At 41.0% G+C, this 9110-nt stretch overlaps 1 protein-coding gene across 2 annotated transcripts in view; it reads left to right on the forward strand.

The window, feature by feature from the left end:
- MRPS30 (mitochondrial ribosomal protein S30) overlaps nucleotides 1-9110 on the forward strand; it is a 127779-nt gene that overhangs the window by 20321 nt on the left and 98348 nt on the right. Inside the window, exon 6 of one of the 2 annotated variants that reach the window (XR_003680903.2) lies at nucleotides 8847-8916. The exons of the other annotated variant lie outside the window; for it this stretch is intronic. The gene's annotated coding sequence lies outside the window, so the exon portion shown is untranslated. The remainder of the gene's footprint in view (nucleotides 1-8846; nucleotides 8917-9110) is intronic. 2 annotated transcript variants of the gene reach the window in all.

A 9110-nucleotide genomic window follows, 5' to 3' on the forward strand; every position in this document is an offset into this window, starting at 1 on the left:
TAAGTCTATCATCATTAAGCTTTTTAACAAATTATCAACATGTATAGTGTTATGTGTTGACTTGTGCCCCCCCACCCCAAATTATACTGAAGTCCTAACTCCTAGTACCTCAGTGTGTGAGCTTATTTGGAAAGAGTCACTACAGATATAATCTGTTAAGAGGAGGTCAGACTGGGGTAGGATAGGCTCTTTATCTGATATTACTGATGTCCTTACAAGAAAAAGACACAAAGACACAGGAGGGAGAAGCCATGTGACAATAAAGGCAGATTGAAGTGTTGCAGCCGCAAGCCAAAGAATGCCAAAGATTGCCAGTAAACCACCAGAAACTAGGAAGAAGCAAAGGATTCCCTCCTACAGGTTTCAGAGGAACATCTGCCCTCCCCACCAACACCCTGATTTTGGACCCCTAGCCTCCAGAACTGTGTGATAATAAACTTATGTTGTTTTAAATCACCTAGTTTGTGGTAGTTTGTTTTGGCGGCCCTAGTAAACCAACACGGGTACAGATGACCCTTGAACAAGATGGGTGGCTTAGGGGTGCCAGCCTTCTGCACAGTCCAAAATCTGAGTATAACTCTACAGTTGGCCCTTTGTATGCATGGTTCTGCATCTGTGGATTCAACCAACTGTGGATCCAGTAGTACTGTAGTATGTATTTCGTGAAAAAAATCGGCATATACGTGGATCTATGCAATTCAAACCTGCATTGTTGCAGGGTCCACTGTAGTTTAAAAAAACAAAACAAAAGAAACTGAGCTCTGGGAACAGGATTTCTGAACTCTAAAAGCCTCCACCAATAATAAGTTTTTTGAAGCCTTGATTACTGCTTTCATCATATGCACTGTTTTCTTGACACTTGCGATAACTTTCAGCCTAGAAATGCTATGGCTTTAAACTGAAGTTTGCCTAAAGCTAGAATAGAATGTCTTGGAATTCCATGATCAAGATAGCAACTTTGTGGAGGACTGAGATTTTCCTAGACTGAGCCCAGTATCAACTAGAATTTTCCCTGATCTGAAATTTCAGTAACTTAAGAAAACTAAACCTTACACTAAGAGCAATCAGTGGGTTATAGTCTAATAGAGTCAGTCTTAACTCTGTGCCGGGAAGGGGCTCTGAATTTCAGTACAGGTAAGATTTAAAGACCAATCTCTCTCTGTCTCTCTCTCAATCTCTTCCACCATCTTTTCATTTTGTTAAAATTGCTGTTCCTACATAGTTGACAGTATGTGGATAGATAGTTTTCTAAAATATCCAGGAAACCAAGGTAGAGAAATTTCAAAATGTGCTTTTCCATAGCTATCTTGGAGAGAAAAAGGGAACCAGGCAGAGCAATAATTAGAGATAATGGCTTAAAATGAAATAAAAGTAGCAGAGATTTCTAGTTCAAGCAACATGGTAGACTAGGGCATCAACTGCTTTCTCCCTCTATTACAGATTCTTTATCAAGAAATGTACCATAAGAAGGCACACTAAAGTATGACTGAGCTGAAAGGAAGGAAGGAAGAGAGGAAGGGAATGATGGAGGGACGGAGGAAGGAAGGATGGATCCATAAGTGGGAACCAATTAGTACACTCAAAGCCAGAACAGTGAGCTCTGAGTGGTGCTTCTGCAGCCTGGGTGATATCATGCCTGGATATGGGCTGTGGAGTTTGAGCATATTCACGTTTGCTTGGGCAAAGAAGGAATGGACATAGCTAAAGACTGTTGAGCTTAGAGATCGGAAAACAGCCCCAATCCTCCTACGAAAGGGACTAGAAGAAAGGCAACCCACAGAAAATGAAGCTAAAATATCCTTAGCCTCAGTATCAATGTGGGGAAGGCAAATGAAAATAATGAGTTACTATATTATTCTCATTGTATTGGAAAAAGAATGTCTAAATACCACATATAATCTTGGTGTGGGGAAATGGGAGCTCTTGTACACTGCAGGCAGGCATTTAAATTGGTGGGACCACTTTGGATGCTGCTTTGTAGTACTTTGTGCAGTGGAAGATGAACATGCCCTGAGACATACCAATTGCACTTCTAGATCAATACCGTGAATGTACTCTCACTCAGGTGCACAAGAAGATGTTGTAAGAGATTATTCCTTGTGGCACTGTTTGTAATAGGGGCAAAATGGAGAACTTCTGAATGTCTAGCAATAAAGGAGTAGATATATCAGTTGTTATATGTTCACATGAACATACTAGTGTTTAAATGAATGAACATGAACGAATCTGGAAAACAAAGTTGGGGGAAAAAAGCAAGTTGTCGAAAGATATGGTCAATATCATCGCATCTATGTAAGTTTTAAAAATCCAGAGAATATTACATTGGTAATGCTATACAGGTGTAGTAAAATATAAAAGTATAAACTGGAAGCTCTGTACATACTTCTGGGTATTACAGTATGATGAGGGAGGAAGTGGAATAGCATTGGAGTGGGGTGGTGGTTATGTTTGGTGGTTCCCTTTGGTTATTTTAGTTATGTTGGCAACATTTTATTTATTTTAGAAAAGAAGGAGGATCAGGAATAAGTATGGTAAAATAATAGTATTTGTTAAGATTGAATGATGGATATATTGGTTTTCATTCAATATTTTCTAAGTTTTCTGAATGCTTGAAATATGCATATGTTATAAAATTTATGTAAATGTATTGTTTTGTGCTGGTCTCAGTCTATTGATAACCAGTGTTGTGGCTGGACCAGCCCTTATGGTTCTTACTATGACTGCAAGATGCCCTCAGCAATAACCATCACCAAACTTGGAAAAAAAAAAGGTTTATTACTTAAAGGTCCTGGAAATTACATGGCACACCTGGGGCCACACAGCAAGGTTGCCGGTAGAGAGAGAGAGAGCACGAGGCTGGGATTCTGTTTTTTGGGGGATCGAGGGTGGGAGCCTAGGGTTTCACGGGCTCACTCTTTATTGGTGAATTTAAATATAAGTGGAAATTTTAAGCACAGAAAGAGGAAAAAAAGCAGCCCAAGTGGTCAGTTACAGAAATCAACAAAGATCTCTAAAACAAAGGAGACTAAAGTGGGGTGGCAGTGGTGTCCTGGCTCTATTTCTGTGGCTGGCAATGTGTTTATTTGAGATAGCTTTCTTTGAGGGGGATGATTCTTTGTAGTGGATGACAGCAATCAAAGCTTAAGTCAGGCACTTGCATTACAAAAGAGAAAAAAAAAAACCGTTCAGGGCTTACACTACATTTATAAAAATAAATATAACATGTTGTATATAACAAAAGCTGTGTGTGTGTGTGTGTGTGTGTGTGTGTGAAAAACATAGGCAAAGGAAAGGCAGGACAAACTTCTGAGTAGTAGAAGCATGGAGAATCCTAGGAATAAGAAACGCTTAAATGTACAAACTTATTTGAGAATCCACATTCCCATTTGACAATCTAGTACAATTTTCTGGCTTTAAAGTACAGGCATACCTCAGATATATTGTGGGTTTGGTTCCAGAGCATCACAATAAAGTGAATATCGCAATATTGTGAGTCACACGAATTTCTTGGTTTCTCAGTGCATATAAAAGTTATGTTTATACTATACTGTAGTCTGTACAATAGCATTACGTCTAAAAGATAATGTACACACCTTAGTTAAAAAATAGTTTAGGGCTTCCCTGGTGGCGCAGTGGTTGAGAGTCCGCCTGCTGATTCAGGGGACATGGGTTTGTGCCCCGGTCCGGGAGGATCCCACATGCCGCGGAGCGGCTGGGCCCGTGAGCCATGGCCGCTGAGCCTGCGCATCCGGAGCCTGTGCTCCGCAATGGGAGAGGCCCCAACAGTGAGAGGCCCGCGTACCGAAAAAAAAAAAAAAAAAAAGTTTAGCATTTTTTTAGCAAAAAAGTATTTTTTTTCTGAGCAGTATGTCTCAACAGTGGGCTTAAAATATCCAGTAAGCAATGTTGTAAATATAATCACCCAGTCTTTGTTGTTCCATTCTAGAGTGCGGAGTAGATTGAGCATAATTCTTACGGGCCCTAGGATTTTTGAATAGTAAATGAGCCTTGGCTTCAACTTAAAGTCACCAGCTGCATTAGCCCCTAACAAGAGAGTCAGCCTGTCCTTTGAAGCTTTGAAGGCAGGCATTGACTTCTCTCTAGCTATGAAAGTCCTAGATGGCATCTTCTTCCGATATAAGGCTGTTTTGTCTACACTGAAAATCTCTTGTTTATTGTAGCCACCTTCGTTAATGATCTTAGCTGGATCTTTTGGATATCTTGCTGCAGCTTCTACATCAGCACTTGCTGCTTCACCCTGTACTTTTATGTTATGGAGATGGCTTCTTTCCTTCAACCTCATGAACCAACCTCTGCTAGCTTCAGACTTTTCTTCTGCAGCTTCCTCAACTCTCTCAGCCTTCAAAGAATTGAAGAGAGTTAGAGCTTATCTGTGGATTAGGCTTTGGCTTAAAGAAATGTTCTGGCTGGTTTGATCTTCTATCCAGACCACTAAAGCTTTCTCCATGTCAGCAATAAGACTGTTTTGCTTTCCTGTCATTTGTGTGTTCCTTGGGTAGCACTTTTCATTTCCTTTGAGAACTTTTCCTTTGCATTCACAACTTGGCTAACTGTTTTGTGCAAGACCTATCTTGGCTTTCAACATGCTTTCCTTACTAAGCTTAATCATTTCTAGCTTTTTTTTTTTTTTTTGGTACGCGGGCCTCTCACTGTTGTGGCCTCTGCCGTTGTGGAGCACAGGCTCCGGACGCACAGGGTCAGCGGCCATGGCTCAGGGGCCCAGCCGCTCCGCGGCATGTGGGATCTTCCTGGACCAGGGCACGAACCCGCATCCCCTTCATCGGCAGGCGGACTCTCAACCACTGCGCCACCAGGGAAGCCCCATTTCTAGCTTTTGATTTAAAGTGAGAGACATGTGGTTTTTCTTTTACTCGGACAGTTAGAGGTCATTGTATGGTTGTTAATTGGCCTAATTTCAAGATTGTTGTGTCTAGGGAATAGAGAGGCCAGAGGAGAGGGAGAGAGAACCACTGTCTTAAATGAGTGCAGTTTGTGGCACTCCAAAACAATTACAATAGTAACATCAAAGATCACTGATCACAGATCTCCATAACAAATACAATAACAATGAAAAATTTGAAATATTGCAATAATTACCAAAATGTGATATAGAGACAGGAAGTGAACAAATGCTGTTGGAAAAATTGCACCGATAGACTTGCTCAACAGGGTTGTCACAAACCTTCAATGTGCAAAAACAAACAAAAAAAGCACTGTGAAGTGCAAAAAAGTCAAAGCTCAATAAAATGAGGTATGCCTGTAAGCCAGAGAAGTTTAGAGATTTACCCAAGTTCACATGTATGTTGGTGTAAAGCTGGGTCTAGAATCCAAGTGTTCTGAGTCCTGTCCCGTATTCTTCCTAAATTGCCACAAATAGGTCATTAGTGTACAACTCATGATTTTTACTTTGGCTTCATAAGGTAGATCATGTTGTGAGCTGTATTTCATAGATTCCCTTTATTTTATATTCTCCTAGTTCTTTCTATGGTGAAAGGCATTTTGATGTATTAATAGTAGGAAGCCCAGAGTAACTCTGAGATGATACAATTTACTTCCATGTGAGAATATTCCAGTTGGCATCAAGCTTGAGACTCAAGTAATAATTAGCTTTTAGGATTTTTTGCAATACAAAATCAATGACTTATCGACCTATCTCTGTTTGCCAGTCCAGGCCTAAAGTAGTAGTACAGGTGTGCTGCTGTCACACCAAAAGATCGGTTGTCTGAGAGTTCTGCTGGTATGTGTATTAACTAGCAATCTTTTGGATTAAAAGAAAAATATATTGTTTATTTTCAACTCTAGTTAGTAAAAAAAAGAAAGTGTTCAATGATTATATTAGATTCCAGATTGTCTTATCTTTTCTTGACAATCTAGATAAATAGACTGTGACTAGACACCATTTTTAGTGTTGTCAAATATTTTGTAGAACTACATAGATTTTGTGGAGAAGGGGTTATATTTTTAGCAAAGGAATTGTTTCCTTGGGGAAAAATACTGAACATGGTAGCATTAAAACGAGTGACAGGGAATGGAGGTCATTTATTGTACCTATCTTCTTTGTCCTATGTTTATAGTCACTAAGCATTCCCTGGGGAGGGAGCAAAGAGCTGGGTATCAGGAACTGGATTCAGACCACCTTTATCAGTTATTTGCCATATGTCATTTCTCCATCTGGAAATGGATTTTTTTTTTAAATACATGGACTCCCGTATTATTTATTTATTAACTATTTATTTATTTTTGGCTGTGTTGGGTCTTCGTTTCTGTGCGAGGGCTTTCACTAGTTGCGGCGAGCGGGGGCCACTCTTCATCGCGGTGCGCGGGCCTCTCACTATCACGGCCGCTCTTGTTCCGAAGCACAGGCTCCAGACGCGCAGGCTCAGTAGTTGTGGCTCGCGGGCCCAGTTGCTCCGCGGCATGTGGGCTCTTCCCAGACCAGGGCTCGAACCCGTGTCCCCTGCATTGGCAGGCAGATTCTCAACCACTGCGCCACCAGGGAAGCCCCTGGAAATGGATTTTAATGCTAAATAATCCAGAGATACAGTGTGAGAAGGTATTAATTAATTCTTATTAAATATAGCCATTTACAGGGCTTCAGTATTAATGTTTGAGTGTTTGAAAATGTTAAAACATCTGCAGCAGAGAGGCATTGGAAATGGGGGAAGGTAACAAAACATTTAATTTGGACCTTCTGCAGTGAGCAGTATGACAGCTTACATGATACGCTTTGGAGGTTACAAAGGCCTGTTGCAGGAGTGGTTTGTTTCTGCTCTACGATGCCCCGGGTTTCACCTGGTAAAGCTCAAGCGCTGGGTGTGACTCAGCACCTACATTCTGGGATCATCTGGAGCCACCTTTACTCACATGTCTGGCAATTGATGCCAGCTGTTGGCTGGGATCTCAGCTGGAGCTAGCTGACTAGACTACATGCACTTGGCCTTTCTGTGTGACCTGGGCCTCCTCACAGCATAGAGGACTTAGAGGGGTTGGACTTTTTATGTGATGGCTCAGGGGTCCATAAGGGAGTGTCTAAAAAGAACTATTGGAGCCTGCATGGCCTTTTCTGACTTAGTCTCAGAAGTCCCATAGCATCACTTCCATTGTGACCAGTTATAAACCTACCAAGAATCAAGAGAATGAGGCAGAGACCCCTCTTCCTGATGACAGGAATATAGAAATAATTTGGAATCATGTTTTAAAACTGACATAGGCACCTAAATGGGAAGGAAATCCAAAAAAGAGGGAAATATATGTATACGTATAGCTGATTCACTTTGCTGCACAGCAGAAACTAACACAACATTGTAAAGCAGCTATACTCCAATAAAAATTAAAAAAAAAAACAAAAAAAAACTGACATAGGCTACATGACTTGAAGGCCTCTAAAATCAAAAAAAGAGGACAACAAAAGGAAAATGGTGAGAGACTCTGCCCTCTTTGCCCAGATCAGGCTGCGTTCAGGTCTAATTAAGCTGTGGCTGCTGCCGGCTATCCAAGTGTTGCTTTAGTGATTACTCTGAGGTTCTCACACGTCTTCTTTCAAGAAGCCCTCCACACTAGCATTGGATTAGCATGGACAGTAAGGACCCCTAGCCTCAGCCACATTCATTGGTCTCTGTTACCCACTAGGAGGGAGTAGCAAAAAACGGCCACTTCATCATGTCAGCCTACTTAAAGTATCCAGTGTTAGATTACTCACTCCCAGATGTATGAAAAGGTTTTTCAGGTTTCAACACTATTTTTAGTACGATTTCAAGGAATCTCCTTCCTTAATATAGAGCTCCTCAATATAATATTGTCTTCCAGGAGTACTACCTGTCCTTATACCTACAACAGAAGCTTGGCGGGACTTGATTTCACGATTCCCGACACAGACCCCATGTCCTCTCAGACTCATGAGACAAGACGTTTTTGAGAAGGAGCTGATTATCCCAGTCAAAAACTGGCCATCCAAGTCTCACTGTGGTGTGGACTCGACAGTGCTTCCAAACATTTTTTTTATATCACAGAGCCCAAAGAAATTTATATTTACTCAGCATCCTCTATTAAATAGGAAGAGTCTATTTTTAATCAGTGGCAACTGGCTTATGTATTCCTTATGTATTCCTCCCATCCGTTCCTCCATGTGCCTGTGTAAAAGGAATCAATATTTGTATACCTATAGCCCATTCTTGCCAGGCTGATTAGGAAACTGTGGGTAGAGAAAATCACTCTGGACTAGGGGTCTAAAACTCTAAAATTCCAAGCCTGTCTTTACCATGTGGGTAGTCTTATGCTCTTGGTCAAATCAATTGCCCTTATTATTTAGCGCTTCCTTTTGCCTCACTTTCCTTTCTCCATTTACTTGTTTCTTCTTCTACCATTCTTTTCCCCATAAAATAGTTCTTCATATTTTTCATTAATGATACTGACCTTACCTATCCTTTCTGTGCCGATGAAACAGATCATCTTTGGGAGATGATCTCTTCTTGCTTAAAAGATGCCTGTATATTCTAAGTGACAATTTAGGTGACTCTCTTTTGTCTATCTGGCAATGTTTACCAGAAAAAGCTTTTTTTTTGGCCATTGTAGAAGGAAACATGTTAGCTATTTGGAATGGTTTCACTGGTTGAAATCCGAATCTAGATAAGGAGACTGTAGCTGCTCAACTGGCATCCCAAATCCTACAGTAAATCTGAAGACACTTATAGTTTGACAGTGCTATGGAAAGGAAGCTTAAGAGAAACTTTTCTTTTGAGCAAACGTGTGACCCAAATGTGACATGATTCCACTTTGGTTATATCTTTCCCCACGTTTCCTTAGCTGAATATAATTTTTTCCTTCAGGTGGTAGATAAAGGAACCAAAAATCAATGTCTGAAGATGAAGTGCTCGGAGTAAAGGAATAAAAAATAAGGTATGAGAAGAAATGATGGGACTGAGTGTGAAGGTGGGTGTAGGCTTGTGGTGAGTGTGGGCGTCATGGTGAGTGGGTGGAATGGTGGCAGAAATCAGAGGGCTTCACTTTTTTTTTTTTTTTTTTTTTGCGGTACGCGGGCCTCTCACTGTTGTGGCCTCTCCCGTTGCGGAGCACAGGCTCCGGACGCGCAG

Source organism: Physeter macrocephalus, chromosome 8, assembly GCF_002837175.3.
Source record: "Physeter macrocephalus isolate SW-GA chromosome 8, ASM283717v5, whole genome shotgun sequence".
NCBI lineage: Eukaryota > Metazoa > Chordata > Mammalia > Artiodactyla > Physeteridae > Physeter > Physeter macrocephalus.